Consider the following 20,425-nt stretch of genomic DNA (forward strand, 5'->3'; position numbering starts at 1 on the left):
CAGGCGAAGGACCCAAGGCCCAGGACACTAGATCCAGCTCCACCCATCCAGCTCAATGGGGTTACACTCGAGTAAAAGCAAACCTCTCCTCACCGCAAGAGGAACCAGGCTGGGGCAAAGCCGGGTCGTGGACACAGCTCAACCACTGCATATCCAAACAAGCACCCTAGGGCCGCTGTCACCACCCAGAAGTAGAGCAGATGCCCCAGGCTTTAGCTCACTGCAGCCGGCATTGTTTACGCTCTTTCGCCACCTAAGCCTCTGATAGGCCAGGAAAGTCCCCTGCACTGTCCACCAGGACTTCCGGCACGGGCACGGGATGCTTGACCCCCGCCCGCAGTTTGACACTTACGCTCCCTGGGCAGGGAGAGGTCTGGGGGCCCTATGGTCCGAGCAGAATCAGCAGGAATACCCGGCGGGCCGTGGCGGCATTGGTGCGGAGGGCTGCTGAGAAACGCCTCCTCCAGGGGCGGGGCCCAGAGCTCTCAGTCAGAGTCCCCGCCCCACCTCGGTGCCCCTCCCAACACCCACTGAAGGCTTAAAGGAGCCGCATCTTAGTCCAGAGGTCTGCAGGACTCAGGGTGCTGCTTCTAGCCCACAGGGTTTTCAAGGCATGAGGCAAAAGAAGGACCAACTAGAAAGACTCCTCCCCGGTTGGGTGGGCCTCTTTTTTTGTTGGCAACACAGGCAACGTTCCCGAAACAAAGGAGGTGACCAGTTCTTATTATCACAATCCTAATCCCTCCTCCAGGGATGGAAAAAAAAAAATTGCTGCAGGCAATAGCCAAAGTATCTGGGTAAATATATAGCCCCCATTATGTAAGATGCTTATTCCACTAATTTGAGCAGTTAGTGTTCTTCAAATGGCAACTGAAAGAACCAGAAAGGAATTTGGGCAGCCTGCACTGATTCACCACCTCACCCTTTCTCTACCACAGGGGAAATCCCAGACAATGATAGAAGATGGGTAGGAAGGCAATAGGAGGAGAAATGGAAAACATTTTCCTCGTGAGCAAAATGTGCCAAGAACTGGCACAAGAATTCAAAAACTGACCAAGAATTCATCACATGTCCACGTAGATGAAGAAATCTTGCACACAAATACAATTGTGATGTGCAGCCATGCAATTTAATATGAAGAGTTCTTGAGAAAACTGTAGTAGAAACTGGATTAATATCTCTGGAGTTAAGTAATGGTCTCTGAGCCCTCCATAGGTTATCAGTGGGTTTTAACTTTCTTTTCATAGGAAGAATTTTTCCTCAATCTCAGTTTACAAGGTTCGACTGCATTTTGTGTCTCATACTGTCAGGAATATATTAAGCCTATATTAGCTGAATAAACACACCTTATTAAAGCCTTAAACCACCACCAGACAAGTATGGGAATCAGTTTAGTGAGGCAAAAGACCATTTTTTAAGTGCCCTAATAACATCCTCCATTTCAAACATGGGTTCAAGTGAAAATTTGGATTCCAAAGGACAGGCAAGACTGCTCTGCTTACTAGGGAACAGACAGGTTACTTCTATTCTGAAGGTCTCTGAAGGTCTTAGAGAATTCTAGGATCAGGCTGCCAGTAAGAGAAATGGATTCAGATTAGAATAGTCTGATTTTCAACTGCCAAGAAAATCTCACTTTAAAGTGCATTTAACTGTGAATGATACTTTTGAATTAGGTAATTAAGACCGTTCATTCTATCCCCAGGAAGCATATCACACTATTCTGAGGGTAATGGTTTGCAGATCAGCCTCCCCATTAGATTGTGAGCACCTCAAGGGCAAGGGCTAGAATGTATCTTAATCACCCTTTACTCCCAGTGTGATACAAAATGAATATTCAATAAATATTTATCACAAAAATTATGACCAACACTTTCTTTGATACAGGAGTCCAGACAACCGTCAATAAGCATAGCACAGTGAATACAGGTGTGCATGCGCACACACAAATGGCTAACACCCAGTGCTATGCGTGTTAGTGAATTAAAAATTTAGAGAGAAAAGAAATCCACTGACTGTACAGCTTGATCTCAGACATGAGAGCTCAAGATTATTATTATTATTATTATACAGATTTATATCTGTCTCAAATACACATTTTATATAAATATTCCTGAATAATTCTTAGATATTTTACCAAATATAGTCTAAATATAGGCCATCTTATTTTGGTTACTGCTTTTTTCTTTACTATACCATGAAGAGAGTAAACTGGACATGTAAAACCTTTACAATTCAACTACCAGTTAGTAGTCTTCTCCATAACATGGGAATGTGAAACTGTTTAGGGAATGATTTGGTAAAAATTATATATAGAACATAGGAAAATGATAACAATTCATGTATTAGGAAGGTCGAGTGTGGGGGGGGGGGGCGCCTGGGTGGCTCAGTCAGTTAAGCGACCGACTTCGGCTCAGGTCATGTCTCACTGTGTGAGTTTGAGCCCTGTGTGGGGCTCGTGCTGACTGTGTGGAGCCTGCTTGGGATTCTCTCTCTCTCTGTACCTCCCAACTTGTGCATGTGCTCTCTCTCTCTCAAAATAAATAAATAAACTTAAAAAAAACTTCAATCCACAAGCATAATTTAAAAAAAAACAGAAGGAAGGTGGGATTTCTTGTGCTTTTAAAATATCTTTTTTCATCCCAGGGTTTGGGAATTGAGCCCAACCTCTGGCTCCATGATGAACGTGGAGCTTGCTTTAAGATTCTCTCTCTGCTCCCCTCTCCCCTGCCCCCATACTCTCTCTAAAATAAAAAAGTATATCTCTTTTTTCACTGTAACGTTTTTTTCTCTGTAACACATTAACATAGAAAAGAAAACTATTTAATGTGTGCATAACCATCAACGCAAAAGGGTTGTTTGTTTTTAAAGTTTTATTTATTTAAGTATCTCTACACCCAACATGGGGCTCGAACTCACGACTCTGAGATCAAGAGTTGCATACTTTTCTGACTGAGCCAGCCAGTCACCCCAGGAAAAGGAAGTTTTAAGCATTAACTGGAAATTTTCATTAGATCATATTTAATGAAAGAAAGAAGCCAAGTTAGTGACTAAGAGTATGGACTCTGGAGATAGAATGCTAGTTCAAATCCTGGTTGGAACCATTTATTAGCTGTGTGGCTTTAGACAAGCTGCTACCTTTCTGTGCTTCTGTTTTCTATATGTAAAATGGGAAAAAATAATAATATCTACCTCATTAAGTCATTAGGAGAATTAAACCAGTTAAGTTTATCATATTTATAAAGCACCTAGGACAGTGCCTATAATAAAGTGCTATATAGAAGTATTTGAGAAATAAAAAATATAATGTTCAACAAATACTGTCTACCTTTTCTGTCACATTCCTTTTAAAACTAAAAAGCAAATGCATACCATCAACTGCTCCCAGCTCTCTGTGTTCCCAGCTGTCAGAAAGAGATAATAACTCAGTTCTAGAGAGGGAGGAGAGATTCCCCAAGCTGAGAGCTTTCAAGTAAGGTTTATTAAGGTATAACTTACATACAATAACATTCACTCTTTTTAGTACATAGTTCTAGTTTTGGCAGTCACAGAGTATCACCACAATCAAGAACATCTCCCTTAGCCCAAAATATTTCCTGGTGCCCCCTTTGTAGTCAACCCCTCTCCCCTAGGCAACCACTGATCAGTATGCTGTTCTACAGTTTTGCCTTCTGCACGATGCCATATTAAAAAAAAAAAAATCATACAGTGTGTAGTCTTTTGAGTACGGCTTTTTTCATAATACAATTGAGATCATCCATGTTGTTGCACAGATCAGCAATTTGTTCCTTTTTTATTGCTGAGTAATATTCCCTTGTATGGTCTAACACATTTTGCTCATCAATTTTACCAGTTACCAACATGTGGTTTGTGTCTAGCTTTTAGCAATTGTGAAAAAGACTACTACAGATTTTTATACAGACATAAGTTTTCAGTTCTGTTGGGCAAAAGCCTAGAAGTGGGAAAGTTGAGTGGTATGGTAAATGTATGTTTAATTTTATAAGTGCCAAAATGTTTTCCAAAGCGGCTATATGAACCACTCTGCAATCTTCCTCCACCAGCAATGTCTGAGAGTTCAAGTGTAACTGTATTATTGCTCAGTACTAATTTCTAGTATGGCTCCATATTTTTATACCTATGAATTAAAGCCAGTTTTTTCTGCAATTTAGTTTTAATGGTTTGTAATGTCCTCTTCCATTTACAAACCAGTCATTGATCATTTGGTATGAATCTTAGATGCTACTTTATTAATACTTTCAAAGGGGTAGATCAATGAAAATTAGTCTTTCAAATCCCATCCAAAAGCAGTCAAATTTGGTCATTTTATCTGGATTGACAAGCTACAAGGCTAAACAAATAGTACTCCTAGTAAGCAGAACAAACCAAAGCATTTTTATATATCTGTCAGTTTAACTGGTTTTCCAACATTCAGATGGGCTTATCCATAGCCTAAGTAAAATTCCTCAACAATCTTATTACATAACAAGTCATATTAAACATGTTTATCAAAATATAATTCTCTTGAGTAGGAAACAAAAAGAAGCTTCAAGAAAATATTTTAAAACTTACCATAAATACTTGTCCACTATTTCAAAAAAAATGCTTTAAAAAGGAGGTGTGGAATTTTTTTGTAATTGTTGGTGAGCATGGAGAAACTGGTACATCCGTTTTGGAAAATATTTGTATTAACAACCCATTCCCAAGAGAACTGAGAGCACTACGTCCACACAAAAACTGGTTCATAAATGTTAATATCAACATTATTCATAATAGCCCCAAAGTGGAAACAACCCCCAAATCCACCAATTTATGAAAGGATAAACAAAATGTGGAATATCCCATCCATACAATGGAATATCATGCAGCCATAAAAAGGAATGAAATAGTATTATATGCTATTAACATAAGTTAACCTTGAATACATTATGCTAAGTGAAAGAAGCAAGGCACAAATAGCCGTATGTTGTATGATAACTTTGGTATAAAATGCACACATCAGGCAAATCCACAGGGACAGAAAGTAGAATGGCGGTTGCCAGGGGCTGGGATGGGTAGAATGAGAAAGAGGGAATGGGGAATGGCTGCTAATGGGTATGAAGTCTCTTTCTGGAGTGATGAAAATGTGCTGGAATTAGATACTGGTAATGGTTGCACAACCATGTGAATATGTTAAAAAAAACCACTGAATTGTATGTACACATTAAAAGGATAAATTTTATGGTATGTGAATTATATCTCAATTAAAAAACTCATTGACAAGAGAATGGATAAACAAGCTGTGGTATATTCAGAAAAGATATTATACAGTAGTGAAAACAAATGAAGACAACTATTAGCAAAAACCTGCATGAATTTCACAAACCATAGCTAGTACTAGAGAGCATACAGTATGATTACACAAACCCAAACAATATACTGCTTAGGAATGTATACATTTTTTTTTTAATTTAAAAGAAAAATATAAGGAGGATAATGCTGAAAACTTAGCATAGTGAAAAAAGCAGGGAATTAAACCCAGGATGCAATCCAGGAGGACTGCACAGGATATTGGTAATGATCTATTTCTTAAACTGGGTGGTAGGATGATGGGCGTTTCTTTTTCAAATTTATAACATAAATAATATATTTAAAATATATTAAATACTCCAGGAGTTTAAAAATGAAAGAAAAAAAAAGCTCTGCCTCTTGTTAGTAGGATTTTATAATTTAAAAAGTTACATTCCATAGTGTTCAGGTAGAAGTGTAAGAAGGCACTTTTTTTTTTTTTCCAATATGAGAGGAGCACTGGGCTGGGAAGAAGAAAATTTATATTCCCAAATCCCTGTTCTACCATAAGTTTCTACCATAAAGCTGTGAAACTTTAGGAAGGTCATTGAATCTTTGGAGGCTTCAGTGTTGTCATGCATAAGACAAGGAGTTTGTATTAACAGCTCTCCCACCTCTAAACTTTTGAGACCATGCTCCACAACCACTATTTGTATATGATAAACAACATGCTTGCAATTCCAAGTTCTTCAGTACTAAGATATCTGCAGCTAATGTTAAATGTTTGGAAAGTGCTTCTACTTCAGTGGTAAAATCTCATAGCCTCATTCTCTTTGGCCCTTGGTTAAATTACTACAAAGGGATGGTAACGGTTGTACTGATAATCCAAAACCACAGTTTGCATACATGTGGATTCTACCATCATTTTCCCTTTCCAGGCAATCTCACCCTGGTAGAATAGATTTTGTCCCCAGGCCAAAAAGAAGGGATTCACACAAGCCACTCAAAAAGCACAATTTTAATCATCAGTCTCTTATGCCTGGCAAAGAAAGTAATGTGGTAAAAGATAAAAACACTGATTCAAGAAGTCAGGAATATGAACTATATTTCCTTCTCCATATACAGAGTACTGGGAAGGACAGTTTCTGAGTCATCTAGTCACATCTAGCACAATTTGTGGCACCAAGAAGTCAGTATCACTTTCAGAGCAGGCCTTCCCTCCTATGGCTTCTACTCAGGGCACCACACCCAGTTAAACATTCTACTATCAACCATCACTCAAAGGGGATTTAAAAGTGATACATTAAAAGCCCAGGAGAGATGGCTTCACTGGAGAATTCTCTAAAACATTTAAAGAAGAATTAACACCAATCCTGGAACTCTTCCAAAAATTTGAAGAGGAAAGAACATTTTCAAACTCATTCTATGAGGCCAGAATTACCCTGATATGAAAGCCAGACAAAGACACTGCAAGAAAACTACAGACCAATATTGTTGATAAAATACTGATGCAAAAATCCTCAAAATACTAGCAAACTGAGTCCAACAGCACATTAAAAACATTATACACCATGCCCAAGTGGAATTTATTCCTGGAATGCAAGAATGGTTCAACATACCAAAATCAATCAACATAATACACCATAACTCATTACAAGAATGAAGGACAAAGCCCACATGATCATCTCAATTGATGCAATAAAAAGCATTTGACAAGATTTAACACCCTCAATGATGAAAACACTCAAACAAGGAATATAAGGAGACTACCTCAACATAATAAAGGGCATTTATGAAAAGCCCATAGCTAACATCATACTCGGTGGTGAAAGACTGAAAGCTTTTCCTATAAGATCAGGATACCTATTGTAGCCATTCCTATTCAATACAGTACTGGAAGTCTTAGCCAAAAGAGTTAGGCAAGAAAAAGAAATAAAAGGCATCTAAATTGGAAAGGAAGAAGTAAAATTCTCTGTTTGCAGATGACAAACTTTTATATGTAGAAAGCCCTAGAGACTCCACAAAAGAAAATCTGAGAATAAATGTATTCAGCAAACTTGCAGGATACAAAATCAACACACAAAAACACATTGTGTTTGTATACACTAACAACGAACAATCTGCAAAGGACATTAAGAACACAACCCCACTTAAAATAGCATCAAAAAGAATACAATGCTTTTGGTTAGGAATAAACCTAACCCAGGAGGTGAAACTGAAATTAAAGAAAATACAAGTAAATGGAAAGACATCTCACATCCATGGATTGAAAAACTTAGTTACTAAGATGTCCATACTCCTAATAGACTCAACACGATTCCTATCAACCCCAACAGCATTTTTTTGCAGAAATAGAAAAATTCATCTTAAAATTCATATGGAATCTCAAAGGACCCCGAATAGCCAAAATAATTTTGAAAAAGAAAAACACTGGAGGACTCATACTTCCTGATTTCAAAACATTACAAAGCTACAGTAATCAAAACAGTGTGGTACTAGTATACAGACAAATAGACCAATAGAACAGAAAACCCAGAAATAAACCCTCATGTGTAGGGTCAAGTGATCTTTGAGAAGGGTGCAAAGGCCACTCAATGGGGACAAAGCAGACTCCTTATGAAATAGCACTGTGAAAAAAATGGATATCCACATGCAAAAGAACAAAGTTGGGACTCTTATCTCATACTATATACAAAAATTAATTTGAAATGATTAAAGCCCTAAGTGTAAGATCTGTAACTATAAAATTTCTAGAAGAAAAACATAGAGGAAAAGCTTCATTACACTGAAATGGGCAATGATTTCTTAGATGTGATACCAAAAGCACAAGCAACAAAAGCAAAAAAGACAGTTGGGACATCAAACTTAAAAACTTTTGTGTATCAAAGGACACAACAGAGTAAAAAAGCAACTTACAGAATGGAAGAAAATATCTCCGAATCATATATCTGATAAGGGGTTAATATCCAGAAGACAGAAAGACCTCCTACAACAACAAAAACCCAAATACCCCACCTAAAAAAAAATGGGCAAAAGAACTGAATAGTCAGTTCTCCAAGTATCATATACAAATGGCCAACAGCATATGAAAAGATGCTCAACATCACTAATCATCAGAAAAATACAAATCAAAACCACCATGAGATAAACTTACACCCATTAGGATGATTACTATATTAAATAATAATAATAATTGGCAAGAATGTAGAGAAATAGGAACCTTTGCACACCATTGGTAGGACTGTAAAATGGTTCAATTGCTATGGAAAATGGTAGAGGTTGCTCAAAACATTAAAAATTGGATACCGTATTACTATATGATTCAGCAATCCCATTTCTGAATGTGTATATATATGTGTGTATATATATATGTGTATGTGTGTATATATATATATATACATATATCCAAAAGAATTAAAAGTTGGGTCTCAACATGATTTGTACACCCATGTTCAAAGCAGCACTATTCACAATAGCCAAGAAGTAGAAGCAACACAGATGTCCACTGGAGAAGGAATGGATAAACAAAATGTAAAATATATACATACAGTGGAATACAAGACTTAAAAAGGAAGGAAACCCTGTTACACACTACAGTGTGAATGAACGGAGAACATTACACTAAGGGAAATAAACCAGTCACAAAAAAGACAAATACTGTATAATTCCACTTACATGAGGTATCTAAACTAGTAAAATTCATAGAAACATAAAGTAGAAGGACGGTTATCAGGGGCTGGGGGAAGAGGGAAAGGGAATGTATAGATTCAGATTTACAAGATGGGAAAAAAATTCTGGAGATATGTTTCACAACAATGTGGATGTACTTAATTTAAAATGTACTTAGGGGCAGCTGGGTGGCTCAGTCAGTTAAGCCTCCAGCTTCGGCTCAGGTCATGATCTCGTGGTTCATGGGTTCTAGCCCTGAGAAGGGCTCTGCACTGGTGGTCTGCTTGGGATTCTCTCTCCTCCTCCTCCTCCTCCTCCCCCTCCTCCTCCTCCTCCCCCCTGCTCTCTCTGTCGCTCTCTCAAAATAAATAAAAAAAATTTTTTTAAAAGTGTACTTAATTATGGGGTGCCTGGGTGGCTCAGTTGGTTAAGCATCAGACGACTCTTGATCTCAGCTCATGATCTCAGGATTGCAAGTTCGAGCCCTTTGTTGGACTCTGTATTCAGGGCTCTGTGCTGGGCATAGAGCCTACTAAAATAAAATAAAATAAAATAAAATAAAATAAAATAAAATAAAATGTACTTAATTAAAAATGGTAGTTTTTGTGTGTTGCATGTTTTTATAACTTTTAAAAAGTGAGCCACTCATGCATTCAATAAAATGCTCTGCAACTATTAAAAAAAGATGAAGACTGGGGCGCCTGGGTGGCGCAGTCAGTTAAGCGTCCGACTTCAGCCAGGTCACGATCTTGCGGTCCGTGAGTTCGAGCCCCGCGTCGGGCTCTGGGCTGATGGCTCAGAGCCTGGAGCCTGTTTCTGATTCTGTGTCTCCCTCTCTCTCTGCCCCTCCCCCGTTCATGCTCTGTCTCTCTCTGTCCCAAAAATAAATAAACATTGAAAAAAGATGAAGACTAAATATTCATGTGGAAGAAATACATTTAAATTTTTAAAAGAAAATTGGAAGGCTGTATATGAAGTCATTTTTGCATTTAGTAAAACCATATAGAGGGCTGTACACATTGGTAGTAGGCTGATAACGACCCCCCAAAATACTAGATTTTAATCCCTAGATTTTGTAAATGTCACTTCATTTGGTAACATGGTCTTTGCAGCTGTGATGAAATTAAGGATCATGAGATAGGGAGGTTATCCTGAATTATCTGAATGGGCCCTAAATGCAATCACATGCATCCTTGTAACAGGGAAGTAGGGAAATTTGACACACACGTAGGAGAAGGCCACATAAAGGCAGAGAAGAGCAAGATTAGAAAAGGCTGAAGTGATATGACACGAATTAGGGAATACCAACAGCCAACCCAAGAGCAAGGAAGGGATTCTCCCAGAGAGCCTTTGGAGCAACATGGCCCTGCCTTAGTTTTAGCCCCCAGAAAACTCATCCTAAATTGTGTTGGACTTCTGGGCTCCAGAACAGTGAGAGAAAAAATTTTTGTTGTTTTAAGCCACCACATTTGTGATAATCTGTTACAGCAGCCATACAAAACAAATGCAACATTGTACATGTTTGAAATCACATACACATTTTTTGGAAGGATCCACAGAAAATTGTTAAAACAATGGCTACTTCTAAGCAGCACATCTATGGGGCTGGCTGAAGAACTTTTACTTTTCACTTTCATACCTAGCCATTTCTTTTTAAAACAAAAACAAGCTTCACTGTTTTTAAAAGCTCTAAAACTTTAAAATTCCGCGTGGAACCTTGAAGCTGGTTCTATCTCTACTCATCCCATAAGCTAAGCCTCGCTTCTCCCCCTTAACATTTTTTGGGCATCGTATCTCCTTTGAAAGAAGCAACCGGGGCGCCTGGGTGGCGCAGTCGGTTAAGCGTCCGACTTCAGCCAGGTCACGATCTCGCGGTCCGGGAGTTCGAGCCCCGCGTCAGGCTCTGGGCTGATGGCTCAGAGCCTGGAGCTTGTTTCCGATTCTGCGTCTCCCTCTCTCTCTGCCCCTCCCCCGTTCATGCTCTGTCTCTGTCCCAAAAATAAATAAAAAACGTTGAAAAAAAAAATAAAAAAAAAAAAAAGAAAGAAGCAACCAAATTTTGTTTATTACCCTACATCTAGCAGAGTGCTTGGCACTCTAACATAACTCCTAAAATGGCATCATTTCATCAAACCATAGAAGTCTTAAATATATAATAAATGTGTTCCTTGAGTTAGTTATAAATAGAATTTTGTATGTTGAATGTGTATTTCAAATGTCAGGAAAACAATATATTTAATGGAATTCTGAAGTAAACTTTTTCAAAGTGAGAAATCACTCAGCGATAAATTTTGAAATTTTATGAGTTTTGCCACTGTTTTCTTGGTTACCCATTTTTTTTATTATAAAATCCATTAAAAGAGGGTAATTTTAATTTTAGACTCTTTCATTTTGGCAAAGCCAAGGCAGAAGAACAGTTGTTTGCAATAAATCTAATTGTACAGAGCTCCAGTCTCTAAACCTGTCATGTTGGGCTCTGAAGTTAGATCTGAATTCTAAAACTTGCTTTGTCACACATTAGCTGAGTCTCAGTTTCATCATCTGTCCTAACAGTACCACTTTCATGTGGTTCCTTATTTAATACACACTTCTGGAGCATTCACCATGGGCCAGGCACTATTCTAAGCATTTAAATTACTGACTCATTTAAATTGTTAGAACTCTGAACCTGATACTATTATCCCCATTTTACAGACAAAGAAACTGAGGCAAAGAGATTAAGCAAATTTGCCTAAGGTAATCCAACTAAATGTAAAAATTAAATGAAATTTGGCCTTATACATGTTAAGAATCCTCCCTTAATATCCACATTATTCCCCTGCTCCACAAGTACACGTGCTTGGCAGATCAGGTGAGGTTACTGTTAGGCACTCAGCTAATGTGCTGAATACAGGTAGTACAATACAGTAGCCCAGGGGCCAGCTACTATGAGGGTGTAACAGAGGCACCTAATCTACACTGAGGGGTCAGGGAGGGTCTCCATGAAAAAGTGATACAGGCATACCTCACCTTACTGCACTTTCCAGATACTGTGGTTTTTACAAATTGAAGGTTTGTGGCAACTCCGCATCAAGCAAGTCTATCAGCACCATTTTTCCAATAGCATTTACATCACCCCATATCTATGTCACATTTTGGTCATTCTCACAATGCTTCAAACTTTTCCATTTTTATTATTGTATTTGTTACAGTGATCTGTAATCAGTAATCTGATTTTTTGTTTTGTTTTTTTTGATCAGTGATTTTTATTTATTTATTTTTTAACGTTTATTTTTGAGACAGAGAGAGATAGAGCATGAATGGGGGAGGGTCAGAGAGAGAGTGGGAGACACAGAATTTGAAACAGGCTCCAGGCTCTGAGCTGTCAGCACAGAGCCCGACGCGGGGCTCGAACCCACAAACTGCGAGATCGTGACCTGAGCTGAAGTCGGACGCTTAGCCGACTGAGCCACCCAGGCGCCCCTGGATCAGTGATTTTTGATGTTACTATTGTAATTGTTTTGGGGCACCACGAACCACACCCATACAAGACAGCAATCTTAATTGATAAATGTTCTTTCTTTCTTTCTTTCTTTCTTTCTTTCTTTCTTTCCTTTTCTTTTCTTTCTTTCTTTATTTTTTGAGAGAGAGAGAGAGAGAGAGAGGGAAAATGAGCGAGCAGGGGAAAAGCAGAGAGAGTATCTAGAGCAGGCTCCATTTCCAGCGCAGAGCCCAACGCAGAGCTCGGTCTCACAACTGTGAAATCATGACCTGAGCCAAAATCAAGAGTTGGGTGCTTGGGACGCCTAGGTGGCTCAGTTGGTTGAGCGTCTGACTTTGACTCAGGTCATTCTGACTTCGACTCAGGTCATGATCTCACAGTCTGTGGGTTCGAGCCCCACGCTGGGGTCTGTGCTGACAGCTGGGAGCCTGAAGCCTGATTCAGATTCTGTGTCTCCCTCTCTCTCTACCCCTCTCCCAGTTGCGTTCTCTCTCAAAAATAAACATTAAAAAAAATTAAAAAAGAGTTGGATGCTTAACCTACTGAGCCACCCAAGCACCCCAATGTTGTTGTGTTCTGACTGCTCCACCAACTGGCCTCTCTTAGAACCTCCCTACTCTCACTCTCTCCTCAGGCCTCCCTATTCTCTGAGACACAACAATACTGCAATTAGGCCAATTAATAACCCTACAATGACTTCTAAGTATTTAAGTGAAAGGAAGACTTGCATGTTTCTCACTTTAATACATTTATCCATCCATCCATCCATTTTTTTTTTAAGTAAACTCTACACCCAACATGTGACTTGAACCCTGAGATCAAGTGTCACATGTTCTACCGACTGAACCAGTCAGGTGCCCTGCATGTTTCTCACTTTAAATCAAAAGCTAGAAATGATTAAGCTTAGTGTGGAAGGCACATCCAAAGCCAAGATAAGCCAAAAGCTAGACCTCTTATGCCAGTTAGCCAAATTGTGAATGCAAAGAGAAAATTCTTGAAAAAACATTAGAAGTGCTACTCTAGTGAATACACATACGATGAGAAAGCAGAACAGTCTTACTGCTGATATGGAGAAAGTTTTAGTTGTCTGGATAGAAGATCACACCAGCTACAACATTCTCTTAAGCCAAAGCCTAATCAAGAGCAAGTCCTGACTCTCTTCAATTCTATGAAGGCTGAGAGAGGTAAAGCTGTAGAAGTCTAAAGCTAGCAGAGGTTGGTTCATGAGGTTTAAGGAGAGTCATCTCCATAACACCAAAGGACAAAGTAAAGCAGCAAGTGCTGACAGAGAAACTGCAGAGAGTTATCCACAAGTTCTAGCTACTAATGAAGGTAGCTACACTAAACAACAGATTTTCAGTGTGGATGAAACAGCCTTCTATTGAAAGAAGACATCATCTAGGACTTTCATAGCTAGAGAGGAGAAGTCAATGCCTGGCTCCAAAACTTCAAATGACAGGCTGACTCCTGTTAGGGGTCAATGTAGCTGGTGACTTTAAGTTAAAGCCAATGTTCATTTACCATTCTGAAAATGCTAGGCCCCTCAAGAACTATACTAAATCTATTCTGCCTGTGCTTTACAAATCGAAAAACAAAGCCTAGATGACAACGTCTGTTTACAACATGGTTTACCAAACATTTTAAGCCCACTGTTGAGACCTACTACTCAGAAAAAAAGATTCCTTTCAAAATACTACTGCTCATTGGCAATGCACCTAGTCACTCAAAAGCTCTGATGGAGATACACAAGATTAATGTTTTCATGCCTGCTAACACAGTATCCATTCTGCAGTCCATGGATCAAGCAGTATCTTTGACTTTGAAATCTTGTTATTTATCAAATACATTTCATAAGGCTGTAGCTGCCATAAGATTCCTCTGATGGACCCAGGCAAAGTAAGTTGAAAATGAAAACCTTCTGGTAAGGATTCACCATTGTAGATGCCATTAAGAACATTCGTGATTTGGGGTGTTTGGGTGGCTCGGTTGGTTAACCGTCTGACTCTTGATCTCGGCTCAAGTCACGATCTCACAGTTTGTGAGATCAAGCCCTGTATTGGGTTCTGCGCTGACAGTACAGAGCCTGCTTGGGATTCTCTCTCTCCCTTTCTCTCTCAAAATAAACAAACTTAGGAAAAAAAAAAAAGAACATTCATCATTCATGGGAAGAGGTCAAAATACCAACATTAACAAGAGTTTGGAAGAAGTTGATTCCAACTCTCATGGAGGACTCTGAGGGGTTCAAGACTTCAGTGGAGGAAGTTACTGCAGATGTGGTAGAAAGAACAAGAGAAATAGAATCAGAAGTGGAGCCTGAAGATGTGACTGAATTGCTGCAATCTCATGATGAAACTTTAATGGATGAGGAATTGCTTATGAGTGAGCAAAGAAAGTGGTTTCTTGAGATAGAATCTACCCCTGTTGAAGATGTTGTGAAAGTGTTGAAATGACAACAAAGAATTTGAAATATCACATAAACTTAATTGATAAAGCAGCAGCAGGGTTTGAGAGGACGACTCCTAATTTTGAAAGAAGTTCTACTGTGGGTAAATGTTATCAATAAGCATCACATGCTACAGAGAAATTGTTTATGAAGGAAAAGTCAATCAATGCAGAAAACTTCACTGTTGTCTTATTTTAAGAAACTGCCAAAGCCACTCCAGCCTTCAGCAGCCAGCACCCTGATCAGTCATCAGCTATCAACATTGAGGTAAGACCCTCTACCAGTGAAAAGATTACAGACTGTCGAAAGCTCAGGTGCTGGTTAGCATTGTTTAGCAACATATTTTAATTAAGGTATGCACATTGTTTTTTTAGATATTAACATTGCACACTTAACAGACTATAGTGCAGTATAAACATAACTTTTATATGTGCTGGGAAACCAAAAACTTCATGACTTACTTTATTGTGATATTCACTTTATTGCAGTGGTCTGGAACTGAACCTGCAGTATCTCTGAGGTATGCCTGTCATTAAGGCTGAGAACTAAAGGAAATTAATAGGAGTTAGCCAGGCAAAGCCATAATACACAGGGATAATAGAGAATGTTACAGGCATGTGTGTGAAAGCCCAAAAGAGATGAACAAAAGAACAGAAATGTAACTCAAATGACCAAATGGGCTAAAAAGGGCCATATTATACAAACCCAGTGACTTATGCAAGGAAGACTATTAACAAAATGCCTGGCAAATACTAAACACTCAGGAAATGGTAGCTACCAGGGGCGCCTAGGTGGCTCAGTCAGTTGAGCGTTCGACTTTGGCTCAGGTCATGATCTCATGGTTCGTGGCTTCAAGTCCCATGTAGGGCTTTATGCTGACAGCTCAGAGCCTGGAGCCTGCTTCAGATTCTGCGTCTCCCTCTCTGCCCCTCTCCTGTGCACACTCTGTCCCTCTCTCTCTTTCTCTCTCAAAAATAAACAAACATCAGGGGCACTTGGGTGGCTCAGCCAGTTGAGTGTCCGACTTCAGCTCAGGTCATTATCTCACGGTCCATGGGTTCGAGCCCCACATTGGGCTCTGTGCTGACAGCTCAGAGCTTGGAGCCTGCTTTGGATTCTGTGTCTCCCTTTCTCTCTGCCCTCTCCAGCTAGTGCTCTGTCTCTTAAAAATAAATAAACGGAAAGAAAGAAAGAAAGAAAGAAAGAAAGAAAGAAAGAAAGAAAGAAAGAAAGAAAGAAAGAAAGAAAGAAAGAAAGAAAGAATGGTAGCTACCATTATTGTGTTGTTATAAGTGTATCCCAGTCATTCAGAGATTTTAGTTTCTGTTCAGACTTAACCCCATATTTCAGCCTTCTGGTCCAAGAAAGACCTAAGTTAGCAAAGAACTCTTAGGACCAAGAAACATTAAGTCTCTTTTAAAACAAACTGCTTCTTTCAGTATGCAAGTAATCTATTCCTTTTTATCCTATAGAAAACAGATTTACCATTAATTAAAAAGTAAATGCCATTTTATAATACTCAAAGGGACTGTCCATATTTTGCTTGGACAGATTTCCCATATTAAACATTGCTCAAAATAAGCAGGCAGTCCTCTAAAATGTAAAAAATGATTTTATTTACTGCACAGAGATTTCTGATAGGAGATTTAGTCTTTACTACTAAATTAAGCACTCACGCTAGTTCTAGACTAAGAGGTTTTCATGAGACCTTAAAAAAAAAAAAAAAAAGTGTGGGGGCCGCCTGTGTGGCTCAGTCAGTTAAGCATCAGACTCTTGATTTCGGCTCAAGTCAAGATCTCACCGTTGGAGCCCCGTGTCAGGCTCTTGGCTATCAGAGACTGTTTGGGATTCCTTCTCTTCCTCTCTCTGCCCCTCCCCTGCTCACTCTCTCTCTCTCCCTCAAAAATAAAAAATAAAAAATAAAAAAAGAAGGGTGCTATTACAGTACTGAAAATTTTTTTTAACTTTTTTTTTTAAATGTTTATTTTTGAGAGAGAGAGAGAGAGAGAGAGAAAGAAACAGAGTGTGAGTTGGGGGGAGGAGGGCAGCAGGGAAGAGGGGAAGACAAAGAATCCAAAGCAGGGTCCAGGCCTTGAGCTGTCAGCACAGAGCCCACCGTGGGGTTCAAACCCATGAACCATGAAATCATGACCTGAGCCCAAGTCAGATGCTTAACCGACTGAGCCACCCAGCCACCCCCCAAAAAAATTCTTAAAATCTATAAATGAGAGACTTCATACTACAAGTAGATAAGGACACAAAATGATTTTTAAAAAACACTGTGGAGGGGTGCCTGGGTGGCTCAGTCGGTTGAGCATCTGACTTCGGCTCGGTCATGATCTCGTTGTCCATGAGTTCGAGCCCCGCATCAGGCTCTGTGCTGACAGCTCAGAGCCTGGATGGAGCCTGCTTCAGATTCTGCGTCTCCCTCTCTCTGCCCCTCCCCTCCTCATGCTCGCGCCCTCTCGATCTCTCTGCAAAAATATACTTAAAAAAAAAAAAAGAATGCATTTTAAAAAAACACTGTGGAATAAATATGAAAAGTAAAACGTAAAACAACAAAACTGATTAGGGAGTGAGTGTTCTAGACAGCCAAGGTGGCCAGATAGGAAAGGTCTATCCCTGAAACAACTACTTTGTGTAACTTTTTTTCATATAAATCGGAGAAAACACCTAAGCTTCCCAGTCTTTTTAAAGTATACTAACAATCATTTAAACTTTTCAGGAGAATCCACTACTGCCACAGAGATATGAAGGACTCTTACACCAAATCTAAATGGTTCCAATGCCTTTTTTGAATTTTTAGATTTTGTAGCTTTCCTTCCTCAACTCTTTTAATCAAGCTAACACTTCTAGTTAGCTTGTAGCAGTGCTGCCTTTTTAATTTTAGCTCTTGATTTAAAGAACCAAGTAGGCTGAAACTGCATAAGAGGGAGCAGGATCTACCTGAGGGAAGTCAATAAAATTTGAGATACCTACTTAGGCTGCTGAAAAGACTTTTGTGGTTTATTTCCTGGTAGTTGGCTTTCAGATAAATAAAATGCTACTTTAAGTCTTATGACTGAAAAATGAAAAAAAGAAGTCATCCACATTAAACAAATAAATTTCATTACTTGAAACTATTCATTTTTTCTCATATTTTTATAAATTTTTTTAATGTTTATTTATTTCTGAGAGAGAGAGAGAGACAAAGCATGAGCAGGGGAGGGGCAGAGAGACAGGGAGACACAGATCTGAAGCGGGCTCCAGGCTCTGAACTGGCAGCACAGAGCGTGACGCAGGGCTCGACCCATGAACCACAGGATCATGACTCGAGCCAAAGTCTGATGCACCCAGGTGCCCCATTTTTTTTTCTCATCTTTATAGAAAGGATCTAAAAATCACTTTTATTTAATAACAAATCCGTAAGAAATATAACTAAAAGATCAAAGAAGTAGGGCTCTTATTTCTTAATAAAATAACGAAAATCATGCTTGAAGAGACAAGGTCAAGAGACAGGAGGTCACCATGGTTTATCTGACACCATGTCGATGCCAAAAACATATGACCATTCTAACTAAGTCAGAATTTATGCTTTGAATACATTTCCAAACAAAGATCATATCCCAGGTCAAACAACTGCTATTACCAGGTCATGAAAAATAATGATTTCCGTAGCACTTAAAAAGTGTTAATCAGGGGGGAAAAGTTAGATCTCAGTAAAAAGCCAATTATAAAGAGGACATTTGTTTGGGACATAAGTTTCCTCTAAAAGTTGGTGAGAACTGTAGGTATTCATGCTTAGCCTAATATAAATACAGATAGAAAGATACAGAAACAATTATATGTGTGTACATATACATAAGTTAGCAAACATACATATATTACCTAGCTCTGTCCGTTGAGAGGGTCTAGGAATAATGACACCCCAGCAATGAGCACATGGAGCACCCAGATGTTGGTTTCTATAAATCACTGTCCAATGACAGGAACCAAGGCTCCTTGGAGAAATGGCTGATTCTGGGTCTGGAGCAGGGAAAATATAAGATGAATCTGGGGCATTTTGTAGTACTAGAAAATAAGGAAATGCTCAAAATGAAAAAAAGGATGGAGGCATATCAAAGGGACACAGGAGCCAACCTGAAAGACTTCCCAATGGCCAAAGCTGGAAAACTGAGCAAAAACTAAAAAATACAGAATTAGATTATAACTAAAGTACAAAACAGATACACTGATACTGACAAATGGTTGAATAAAGAAATAAATGGGGGAGAAGAGACAAATCTTCCTTTCAATATTCCAAATAATAAATGTAGATATTCTTCCCTCCAGGAAGTGTAACTTAAGTCCTCCACCCACTTTGAGGGTGGGCTAGACTTAGTGATCTACTTCCAAAGAATTCAGTATAGAAAAGGAAAAATAGTTGGGGCATCTGGGTAGCTCAGTCGTGTTTGAGTGTCTGACTTTGGCTCAGGTCATGATCTCACAGTTCATGAGTTCGAGCCCCACATCAGGCTGTCTGCTGTCAGCATGGAGCCTGCTTTGGATCCTCGGTCTCTCTCTCTCTGCCCCTCCTCCACTGGTTCTCTCTCTCAAAATAAGTAAATAAACTTAGGGGGAAAAAAATAAGGGAAAATATATTTAAAAAAAAAAGAAAGGGAAAAACAGTAACCTCACATATTAACATGGCAAACACTACCTTAACCAAATGATCAGTCATCATTAGTGATTATCATATGGATGTCACATATCCCGATATGAAATGATGGTATTCTGTGGCATTCTTTCCAAAAACATACAACTCTTGTCTAATAATGAGAACAATATCAGACAAGCTCAAAAGGAGGGACATTACACAAAATAACTGGCCAGTATTCCCCAAAACTGTCAAAGTCATGAAGACAAGAAAAGACTGAAAGACAAAAACCACATGCAATGGGCTACCCTGGACTGGACCAGAAGCAGAAAGGAGATACAAATGGAAAAACTGTAGAAATTCAAACAAAATCTGGAGTTTAGCAAAAAGTAATGTATCAGTTGTTGGTTTCTTAGTTTTAACAAATGTGCCATGTGAGACATTAACAATAGGGAACTGAGTGAGAGGTATATATGAATTCTATGTATCATCTTTGTAACTTTTCTGAGTATCTAAAATTATTACAAAACAAAAAGTTTATTTAAGTTAATTCCTCTAAAAGACTCTATAATTTTCTCTTCAAAAAAGTCAGTATCATGGGGCATCTGGGTGGCTCAGTCGGTTAAGCGTCTGACTTTGGCTCAGGTCATAATCTCACAGCTGATGGGTTGGAGCCCCACCTCAGGCTCTGTGCTGACAGCTCAGAGCCTTGGAGCCTGCTTCAGATTCTGTATCTGTATCCCTCTCTCTCTGCCCCTCTCCTGATTGCACTCTGTCTCAAAAATAAATAAATATTAAAAAAAAATTATTAAAAAAGTCAATGTCATGAAAAAACAAAATTTTCTAAAAGTGAGAGCACTACACACCTATTAGAATGGCAAAAAACAAACAAACAAACAAACAAACCCATATCTGATAAAACTAAATGCTGAGAAAGATGTAGAACAAAAATTCT

The 20,425-nt window shown here is 38.9% G+C and overlaps 1 protein-coding gene across 3 annotated transcripts in view; it reads right to left on the reverse strand.

Annotated features, from left to right (window-relative positions):
* The window catches only part of CKAP5 (cytoskeleton associated protein 5), a 113,964-nt gene that overhangs the window by 88,270 nt on the left and 5,269 nt on the right, over nucleotides 1-20,425 (reverse strand). The window contains exon 1 of one of the 3 annotated variants that reach the window (XM_047070626.1): nucleotides 353-415. The exons of 1 other annotated variant lie outside the window; for it this stretch is intronic. The gene's annotated coding sequence lies outside the window, so the exon portion shown is untranslated. Of the gene's footprint in view, nucleotides 1-93; nucleotides 177-352; nucleotides 416-20,425 lie in introns of those variants that run through there. One more of the 3 variants, XM_047070625.1, reaches the window with a different exon arrangement.

The sequence above is a fragment of the Lynx rufus genome, unplaced genomic scaffold (assembly GCF_022079265.1).
Source record: "Lynx rufus isolate CCGP_SWC_20201006 ecotype Redwood Valley unplaced genomic scaffold, mLynRuf1.p SCAF_9, whole genome shotgun sequence".
Lineage (NCBI taxonomy): Eukaryota > Metazoa > Chordata > Mammalia > Carnivora > Felidae > Lynx > Lynx rufus.